Genomic DNA, 10,690 nt, shown 5'->3' on the forward strand with positions numbered 1-10,690 from the left:
ATTTCCCCGCCCTCTACCACCTCTGCAGGTGGAGCTTTTTCAGTAGGGAAAGGCGGAAATCCAGGCCAAGCCATGCTATCCCGTGGACAGCTGTAAGGACTGCCCCACCCTCCTCAGAACACTGCAGCTTCTTTATCAGGTCCTCATCAAGCAAAGGGTGAATCTGGCAGGAGCCAAAAAAAAAAAACAAAAAAAAAAAACAAAACAAATCTAAGATTGGTATTGGTGGGGCAAGGTAAGATAAACATCTTCTGGAATCCCAAAGATGAAGGGAAGAGCAGTGCACATTTTGTATACATTCAGTATTTGTCTTTTCATCTTGCTGTTACAGCTCTGTGATTAATTGCATCGCTTTGTTCAGAAATTCCTCTGCCAGAATAAAATCTGGGTCTTGTGCAAATTGTGCTTTTCTGAAATATTATCCCCTCTATTAGCATAAATGTTTCAATATTTTTGTTAAGGGTGTGTGGGTGTAGGTATGGGTGTGTTTGGGAAACTCGTTATTTGTGTTTTGACTGCTGGTGATTTTATGTAGTCTAAAATATAAAAGTAAAGAGGAAATTGCATACCTTGCAGGTTTGCACTCCCTCAGTGTGCTCCTCTCTTAAAGTAGATGCAGGGATTTTCTAACAGAGTACATTTTTTATCAAAAGGTTTATAAACAACACGCAAACTCTTCTAGATAAGAAGCAAGGGGCTAGCTAGAAAAGAAACAGAAGAGAGACAAACTATCTAACTATAGATTCAAAGAATAGAAAACCCAGAACAAGCTCAGACATCAGCTAACCCAATAGAGCATGTCGTACCGAACACTGACCCTCAAGATATGCCTTCAAAAGGGGTGCTATTATCAACGAGGTTTGGGGTTCACTGAGTAGTAATCTCCTTTCAGACATTTCGGATGATATTCAGTCACTAAAGGTGCTGAAGTCTTGCAACTTAAAAAAAAACAAAAACAAAAACATTACTATTCAACCCACTGTTTCCCAAACATAGTGGGCCATCACACACCTATTTCTGCCTTCAACATTCCACAGAACTGGCGTCTCTTCTTGCAGATCCTGTTCGAGAAGTGCTGATCTTGTATAATCATTTCACAGATGAGGAAACAGACATTCAAAGTTAACTTGTTTGGCCCAGATCCGGTAATTAATTCGTGGTTGATAAGTCAGAATAGCATGACTGGAGTCTAGGTAATAAGGGGAAACAAGCACAGAGCCCAGCACCTTTTCTTTCCACTCAGACCTCACTGCAAAATGGTCGCCTCTCCGGAGTCTCTGTCTCATTCCCCTCAGATTCCCCTCACATTCCCTCAATTTCCACTTGTCTACTTGAACATTGTGCATAGCTGTTAACAGGCTCAGATTCATTCATTAGTGAGTGTGTCCTTCCCAACCCCCCACCCAAGCCTTTTAACAAAGACTTACCAGGAGCGGCTTTCATGGAGGCCGTGGCAGGAACATGGCAGATAATTTAAGGCAGATAGAGCTTTGTGTTTCTCCTCAAATTTATTCACATTTATTCTAGGGATTCCCCAGATAAGACTAGAATCAGACAGGCTAGGGAACGTTTTCTCAAACTGATCATAAAGTAGGTGACCCTTTCCTTATTGTTCAGTCCTTTGGCTCCTTTTCTTCACTCTTTGTTTTTCCTCTTCCATGGTCAACCTTGGAGAGCTCAGCAACCCTCCTGCTGTGTCAGAGCAACCCCGGGGGAGATGAGTTCCCCCACAGGCCTGCTATATAGCACTCTGCATTTCCTGAATTTGCTCAGCCTAGCTAGAAATAACCCCTTCTGGCAAAGGTCCTTCCCAGAGAGTTCCCACACTGAGAAGAAAGTACCATTACAAAATGTATCTTTGTTTTAATGCTATTCCATCAGATGCTACCTACTGGCCTTCATTTAGAAAGCGGTGCCTCTAAATAGCTTTGGTGGGAAAAATATCTTTTGCATCCTGTTGCTCATCCCTTGCCCAGCTTGGCTATGCCAGAGAACAAACACCAGCAACAGTGCAAGATGAACCCACAGTCCTTTCTCAGAACTGGGTGGGGTCGTTGTTGATCCTGCCACATCTCACCTGGGGCTCCTTAAAACAACATTGTAAATCAGCTGGCTGTGATTCCAATCTATGACAACGGAACAGGAAAGAAGAAGAGTGGCTATCAGAGATTAAATCTTGCCTTGTCTAGGTCTCCGTGTTAAAGTGCCAGCCCTAACTATGCAAGTGACTGTCTCCGGTGAGAAGCAGGCCACATGGGAGATGGTTTGTAAAAGAGTTTTTCAATAGCCTAGAAAGATTTTGTATATCTTTAGCTATATATAGCACATGTGATATATTGTCCCCTAGTTCATTCTACTAGAATAAGACTCAAACACACTGAACATATGCAATATGCATAGTTACGGAGCCACCATGTAACCTAGAGACAACACTATTGAGAGGTTAAGAAATGACATATGGATAATAAATCTGGGTGATAGGAAGGAGAATGATTATTTTCTTCTGTATTTCTGTTGTTTTTGTTGAACTGAAATGATCTATGTACTTTGAACAGCACAGTACATCTTAGTATGAAAGTGTGATCAGCCAGTTTTTTACATCCACCTGTGAAGATGGCATACCTATCTTTCCCAAGTCTTTAGTCATGGTGACTAGCACCTTGGAATCTGTTCCATATAAACCTCAATACTAGAAGGTGTTTCTGGGAAACAAAAGTAGGGAAGTGTCTCTGTAGAGAACAGTCATGGCTTGTGGTATTTGTTCTTCATGGACATCCAGAGACTAGATTTTCCATTGGCAGAGAAGTGAAGCCAAGTAAAGGTTAGCAAACCAATCCATCCCTTCCATCTCAACCAATCTTTTGTGATGCTCCCATCCAATCTTTACAGATTCTTCTCTATGAAAGTCCTAATTCTCCTCCACATACTTATTGAGGGATTACTCTGTGTAAGACAATATACTTATGCTGGCATTCAAGAGAAATAAGACATTATGAAAATAATAAGCTACATGTAACAAACATGTCGGTTTGGAAATACAAGCATAAGTAAAAGAGTAAAATTTTTACTGAGGAGAGGACAATCAGGAAAAAAGGCTTCTGTTGGAAGGATGCATTGAACTAGGACCTGAAGGATGAAAAGATTGTCAGTTGGGAAATAATGGATATAAGGACATCCTAACCAAGGACATGTGTGACCAAGAGTCAGACTGCTACAAAAGTTTCTGGAAATTCACTGAGTTGGGTGATTGGGAATATGAATCAAAACAATTTTATAAAAGAAAATTCTTCAATGAAGTTATACATAAAAGAAAAACCATGTACTTCTAATACCAGTCCTTTGATCTGATGGATCTGATGGAAAGATACTACGTAAATGCAGAGTATTACTTCTATTAAAGCCAGTATTTTTAAGTAGTAATATTTTTTGAACACTTGAAAGTGGGATTTTTTCCTCTTCCAGATAGAAAAATTCTAATAAATTGAATGTATTCCGCATGAATAATCAAGTTAAAGAACAGTGAAGATCTACAAAGCAAGAAAAGAACAAATTCCAGGGAGATGTGCTATATCTTTTAAATTATTGATTATAGATCTCAGCTCTCAGAAGCTAAAAACTCTGTTTAACTTTGTTTGGTTTAAATATCAACATTATGCCACACTTTCAGTTGCTCAAAACTATTTTAATAGGTCAGCATTAATGGGTAGTTTTAAATGGCAAAAAAAAAAAAAAAGTGTTGGTTCCTACTCACCTGGGAATTTAAAGTTTAATTTGTGCAGGCCCTTGATTTTATAGTTGAAGCAAATGAAGTCCAGACAGTGGGGGACTAATTTGCTAAAGGTCACCCAGCTAGTTAATGGCAACCAGTTAAACTGGAGGAAACTAACTTGCCCAAGGTCACAGAGTTGGAAAATGGTAGGGCAGAATTACAACCCAGGAGAACCTAGACCCCTAAACTTTACTGGGCTCTGCTTCTCTGCCAATGGACAATTAACATAATCCTGCACAAGTACATAGAGCGCTGTAGATAAAAAGCCATACAAACAAAAGTAGAGGGTAATAAATGCCATTATTGTAAGTGCAAGTAAATGTATAATTATTTAAATTGCTTTAATGGCATAAAGGAACTAGTATTTCTAGATGTCTTGATGGAAACTTAAATACGTTTGCTAACTTACTATACAATTCAGTACTGAAAAGGAAAAAGTGAGATGAGACTAATGCAATCTTTATTTCTCCTACTTTTTGTGCATAAAAACATTAAGAAATACATTTTTGAAAATGGTCACCCATGCGGCACCTGTGTGGTTCAGTGGGTTGGGCCTCTGCCTTCGGCTCAGATTGTGGTCTCAGGGTCCTGGGATTGAGCCCCTCATCAGGCTCTCTACTCGGCAGGGAGCCTCCTTCCCCATCTCTCTCTCTGCCTGCCTCTCTGCCTACTTGTGATCTCTGTCTGTCAAATAAATAAATAAATAATCTTAAAAAAAAAAAAAGGAAAGAAAATAGTCACCCAATATCCTGCCACTCAAACATAATAACTATATTTTTAATCATTTAGAATTGCTTAAAGATACTTGTTTTGATAATTCAGGTAACAATCTTGATTTTCTTCTTCATGGCAGAGGTGGTAGGACAATCCTGGGTTTAAGAACTCTTACATCTACGGCTTCTGAAAGGTCTGTCAAAAGATGAGAGTTCCTTGCCTAGTACTTCTGTCTCCCCTAAAAACCTATTATGTGGTAATCACTCACACATATACCTACACATTTCTTGAACCTATTTTTAATTTTAGCCTGCATGCCTTCTTGGCAAGAGAGAGAATGAGGCTGAGCAGGTGGGAGGGCAGGGTGGGGATAGGGGAATTACACAGTCTTTGGGCTTATTACTTTCTGTCCAAACTCTCTTGCTTTCAAATGCCAATAGATGTTTTCTAGTTCTACGTTTCCACTTTCATGAAAAATAATCTGCTCACTCTATGTGTAATGTGTGCCTGAGAATTTGACTTCCAGTATCCGTCTAGCTCTTCTTTTGTAGAAACCTGATACGGGTTAAAAAAAAAAAAAAAAGTCAACCTTTCTAATGACAGGAACCCTAAGGTTACCAGCCAATGCCCCAGAGAGCTGTCACTTACACACTAAGCTCATCAACACACTAAGGTAACGGCCACCTGGTCTTAGTGATTTCCCGTTATCTAGTCTGTGGATTAGGTCTGTAATGTCCTGAGCATTTATCATTTTGTCTGTTTCCTCCTATATGATTATTGCTTGGGAAAGCCTGGGTGTAAGAATATTACTCAGTGAAAGGTGAAGCAAGGAATTCATTTACACCATTTTTTGTTTTTTGTTTTTTTTAAATCTGTGAGTATATACTTGGTACGATGTAAGCCGGTGCTTCTACAACTCTCATTTCACAGAATTTAAGACTCTTCCGCTATTGTTTTAGGAATCCACTGCAAGGATTTTTTTCAAATTCATTATTGGCTCTCTTATTTTTGTGTGCCTGGGATCTGTCACCTTTTGCAATCTCGAATCAGTAATCTGACCCTTCAAAATTTTCTTTTTCATTACATATATCTAAGTAAGAGCTCATTTTAGTTTTTTTTTTCCCCGTGTAATCAGTTTTTCAAATAGCTTGAATATAAGGCCTTTTTTTTTATCATAAGTTATCATAAAGAAATTCATATACTCCCCACTTTCTTTTCTTTTTTTTAAAGATTTTATTTATTTATTTGACAGAGATCACAAGTAGGCAGAGAGGCAGGCAGAGAGAGAGGAAGGGAAGCAGGCTCCCCGCTGAGCAGAGAGTGCAATGTGGGGCTCGAACCCAGGATCCTGGGATCATGACCTGAGCCGAAGGCAGAGGCTTTAACCCACTGAGCCACCCAGGTGCCCCTACTCCCCACTTTCTTATGGGTAATTTAATTAAGTATTTATCTCCATTTTTAACTCTTACATGTCTGCATTGAATTATCTTTCAGAGAACTGATTATGTACTTGATGTCTTTCTTTGGAGTCCTCTCTCCCATTAGAGAGTATCGAATTAAATTGAAATATATATATTCCTCATTATGTGCTCCAATCTGCATTGCATCTGCAAGGTACTCACTCAGTGAACATTTCCAGGATGAACATAAGATACCAACAGGTAATAATCATGGGGCATTTACTGGGTGTCCTGTTCCACACTAAGTATTTGACAAGCATCGTGTCATTAATTCTAAGGCATTAGACTGTAAACAGGGCAAGGAGTCTGTCCATGTATCCCTAGCACCTACAGCAGCGTTGGCATTTAGTAGATGCTCACTGAATATTGCCATATAGATAAGCTCAAAAACTGCATGAGATAGGTGTCATTACTATACATGCTTTACACATAAGAAAACGTGTATATTTTCCTATGTGCCTCTCTGAAGCACAGAGAGGTTCGATTGCTTTCTGAGGTCCCACAGTGAGTATGTGAAGCCAAGACTTGCTTCCAAAGCCCAGATACTTAACTAGGACTTATTACTTGGAAACTCAATACCTACCTACATTCTACATTAAGGCAAACAAAATTAATTCTATTTATCTTAACAAATATTATACAATGTTACAAATAAATATTGTGATAAATAATTTCCAAAAAAAAAGATTTGAAAAAGATGGGTTTTTAATAAATAATCAGATAGGCAGATAGGTATCTGTATGTTCCTTATTGCTAACCATGCAATTAAAAATAGGATTTCCCTCTAATCAATACTTCTGTTGCATTTGTGCACTAGTTAATGAGGATTTGGGGAGTTCTTGATAAATGCGTTTTTGGTTTTTTTCCCTGACTGGTTTTGGGTTTATTTAAATAATCTGTATAGTCAATTCTTTTTAACATAAGAATGGCACTAATGAAATAATCATTTATTAGGGCTTCCTTATAATTGTCTATAGAGTTTATGAGGAGCTTCTGCTTATAAAGTGGGAGACTTAAATATTTCTGTCACTGTTACAAACATCTACCGGTCCCATGATTTTCCTGAAACACTACCATCAGGACATCATTCTTTAGGGATTTGATTACTTGTATATTTAACTATTCATTAACAAAAATTATATAACACTTTGAAGAGGATAGTTCCTTAAAAACATTAGCTTTCTCCTTAAATCCTTATCAGCCTACATCTTAGTGGGATTTAAATGATATTTAGCAGAGAGCAAAGTTTTTTGGGAATGGTACACAATGGTCCTGAAGCCATGGGTTGAATAATAAAAAGAGGTGCAGAAATTAGACTAGGAAAACACTGAAGAAGTAGCCCACATGAAGGAAGGGAGGGAGGGAGGAAGGGAGCAATGGAAGTAAGAAGGTAGAAAAAAACTTGAACTCTACTATTCACCTTGGAAAAATCATAATCTCCAAGAGCCTCAGCTACCCTACCTGTAAAATGGGGGTGACAAAAATACAACTTCCTCACAGACACTTCAATAGCAGATCTCAATGTGCTATGTAAACTGTATACCATGATACCTTGATATTATTTGCCTGTAATCAGCTCCATTTATACATTCTGTAATATAAACATTCATCTTCAAAGACTGTCAACAGCTTCAAAATGTAGACCCATGAATCCTATCTACATTTTTTTGGTCTGGATGCATTTTTGATATTTTTAACCCAAAGAACCAGTTCACAACCTTTACAGCCTTTGTATACCTACAAGCTCAAAGAGCTTACTGTGTGCTCTAAGGACTAGAGTTCTGTACAATCTCTGTCTAAACAAGGAAGCCTCTTCTAAGTCCAGTTTCAGTCTGGTGCCTTTGGTCAAGGTGGAAACTAAAATTGAAAACAGATAGATGTTTTACATTTAAATGGGTTTAACATAAATGTGCATTAAGCCATTTTATGGACGATTGCACAAATATCTTTTGCAAACTTGGTACACGTGAGCACATACAGTAACCATTAATGTCTTCCAGAGAAATAAGGTGCAGATCCAAAATTTTAAGCAGCTATCTTGAGTCCTCTCACTCGAAAGAAAATGTAATGGCTTTAAGGGAATTGCTCTAATAATATCATGGCATCTGCAATGGCTGGCCAGAGCAGAGCCGAACAGAGTGTATGTCACCATAGTTCAATTTAACAAGAAATAAGCTGCTCCCTGGAGAATCTAAACTCCCTAGTCTCCCACAAAGAAAATTGAATTTTGGAGGTCACACTTTGGGTAGGTTACCAGAGGGAGAAGCTTGACATTCTTTTTGTCATATGCTCTGGGAGGTCAGTGCTATCCTACCAACAAATCGCTACCTAAGATCTGCTGCCCGCTCAACAGCACCCCCCCCCAAATTATACGAGTGCTCCTAGTCCCCAAGGAAATGGCAAATGATTGTGACACTTAAGATACCTGAGACCACGCCAGATGCCATCATGTAGAAACATCAAGTTTTGTACCGCCAAGTGAGGAGAGGGGTAGATGCGGGGGTGGGGGGGGTGTGGAGCGGGGAGTGGGGAGGGGAGGAGAGCTAATGATATTGTGGTGGGGGTCGGAACGGGTCAGATAGACCCACAGATAGAGAGCTCTAGGCTAAAACTGTTTAGCGAAATGTATATCAACTGAACTGCTGTTACCAGAGAGAAAAACACATCGCCAAGTCAAGCCCAGGCGAAGCCCTGGCTCTGTGGGTGGACGGCCCCTTCTGCGGGTCGCCTGGGTGGGTGGTCGGAGGGCCTGGAGAATTCCCGCAAAGGTTGGAGGCGCCCCAGCTTACCGCATCTTGGGCAGCGGCCCCGGGTGGGCGCAGCCAGGCCATCGACACCCCCCCACCCCCCGCAGCAACATGTGGGGCGCTGCCACTCCGCCGCATGAACTCCCTCCAGCTGGAGTTCCTGGTGGACGTACACTTGGCCCTGAGAAGGTGCTGAATTACTCTTGGGAAAGATTCCTCCTGCGTTGAACTTGGCAGCTCCTGACATTTCCATGCCACCCCCTGTGCGCCAGCACTACACACACGCACGCACACGCCCCTCTAGACCTGCCCAGGCTGCGCTCAGTACTGGCTGCCCACTCGGGGACAGAACACCAGAGCGGGATGCAGAGGCGAGAACCCCAGCTCCGCCGGCCCCGGGAAGGGGTGGGGGTGCGTGTCTTAGCACTGGGTAGTTCCGGGGACTAAGCCCTCTGCTGGGGCGCCCAGAATCCGCATTAGTTAGGGCCGCTGGCACCAACCCAGTCTCCTTTTGTGCTCTCCCGGGAAGCCCGCCTCTACTCACCCGGGCTGAGCGCGGATTCCGGCCGCCAGCGGCAGCCCGCTTCCCCATCCCACGAACACTGCGGCGCCCCCAGAGTGTGCAATGCGGAGCCCCACCAGCGCACGGCCGGAGCCGTGGAGTGCGGGGAGGAAGCAAGTGAGGGAGGGAGGAGGAAGGAGAGAGAACGCGGCGGGGAGGGGCGGGGGTCGGCGGGGGGCGCGCGCGCCACTCCCACTCGCGCTCGGCACTCGCCTTCGCCTGCAGCCGGGGTCGGACAGCCCTGCCTCGCGGGCCGCGGGACCAATCAACGCGCGCGGGGGGAGCCGAGCCCTCCGCCGGGCGCGCTCATTGGCCCGGCGCGCTCGACCCAACTCCGGGAGAGTCGGCCTGAGCGCCAAGTCTGCAAACTCCAGCCCGCAGGAGCCGACCGCCGGTTGCAGGTGGGGCTCCCGGCTCCGCGCTCTGGCGGGCAGGGGGGTCCGCGTTCGGCGGGCGGAACAGAGAGGATTTGAGACCTGCCCTTGAAGCCCGTTCCCAGTGAGCGTTCCAAACCAGCAGTGTTTGCTCAGGTTGCACCGATTCCTTCCTGTGAGCGACCCCCTAGGCGGCTCGCCGCACCCTGGCTAGCAGTTGAGTGGTGGAAACCTGGCAATGTGAAATGGCCCCAGCCAAATCGTACTCCTGGCCGCCCCCAAGGCTGCATTTTCAGCACCTAAGAGCTGAAAATCAAGTCCCTTTCCGAACCCAGGGCAGATCTAGACCGCTTGACGTTTGCAATAGAAGAAGAGACCGCGGGGTGGGTGATGGAGCGGTGGGAGAAAGCCCGGGAGGCAGGTCTTTCTGAGAAAGTGGGAATCTAATCGTGATTTTGGTAGGCATAGTTCTCCCACCCTCTGCCAAACCTTTCTCCCAGGTAAAGCCACCTCCAAATCCCCGACCCCGCCAATCTCTCAGGAGGTATTGATTTTTCTCTTCCTTGTTGTAAATCAGGTTTCACTCTCCTGTGCTTTTTAATCTAAAGCCTCAAAGTGGAAAGGGAGCACAGCCTAACCCTTCTCCCCCTCTGAGCATTACCGGAGCTGGGCGTGGGGGCGGTGACTAGAGAAGATCCTCAGAAGGTCTCCCACAGCAGCCCCACCTCTGCCTGGTACCTGGTCTGCAGGACAACCTTCGCTTTAGGTCCATTCGCCCCGCTATGAGGATCCTCTCTCTCCTCCTTGGACTTTCTGTTTTTCAAGCTTCTTTTCAGGTAGGCCTGTTCTGAATCTTCTGGCTTGGCTCTTCCCCTTAATCTGCTCCTTCTCAACGTAAAAATGTCTTTTTAGTTTTTTTTTTTTTTAATTCAATTGAATTGACATATAGTGCATTATTAGTTTCAGAGGTAGAATTTAGTGATTCATCAGCTGCATATCATACCCAGTGCTCATTACATCAAGTGCTCTTCTTAACGTCCATCATCCATTTACCCCTTTCCTCC

General features: G+C 43.2%; 1 protein-coding gene across 3 annotated transcripts in view; it reads right to left on the reverse strand.

Annotated features, from left to right (window-relative positions):
• LYPD6 (LY6/PLAUR domain containing 6) overlaps positions 1 to 9,351 on the reverse strand; it is a 122,273-nt gene extending 112,922 nt beyond the window's left edge. For all 3 annotated transcript variants that reach the window (XM_032856091.1, XM_032856089.1, XM_032856088.1), the window contains exon 1: positions 9,235 to 9,351. The gene's annotated coding sequence lies outside the window, so the exon portion shown is untranslated. The remainder of the gene's footprint in view (positions 1 to 9,234) is intronic.
• Positions 9,352 to 10,690: the final 1,339 nt, after the last annotated feature.

The sequence above is a fragment of the Lontra canadensis genome, unplaced genomic scaffold (assembly GCF_010015895.1).
Source record: "Lontra canadensis isolate GAN:19392208 unplaced genomic scaffold, GSC_riverotter_1.0 scaffold11, whole genome shotgun sequence".
NCBI lineage: Eukaryota > Metazoa > Chordata > Mammalia > Carnivora > Mustelidae > Lontra > Lontra canadensis.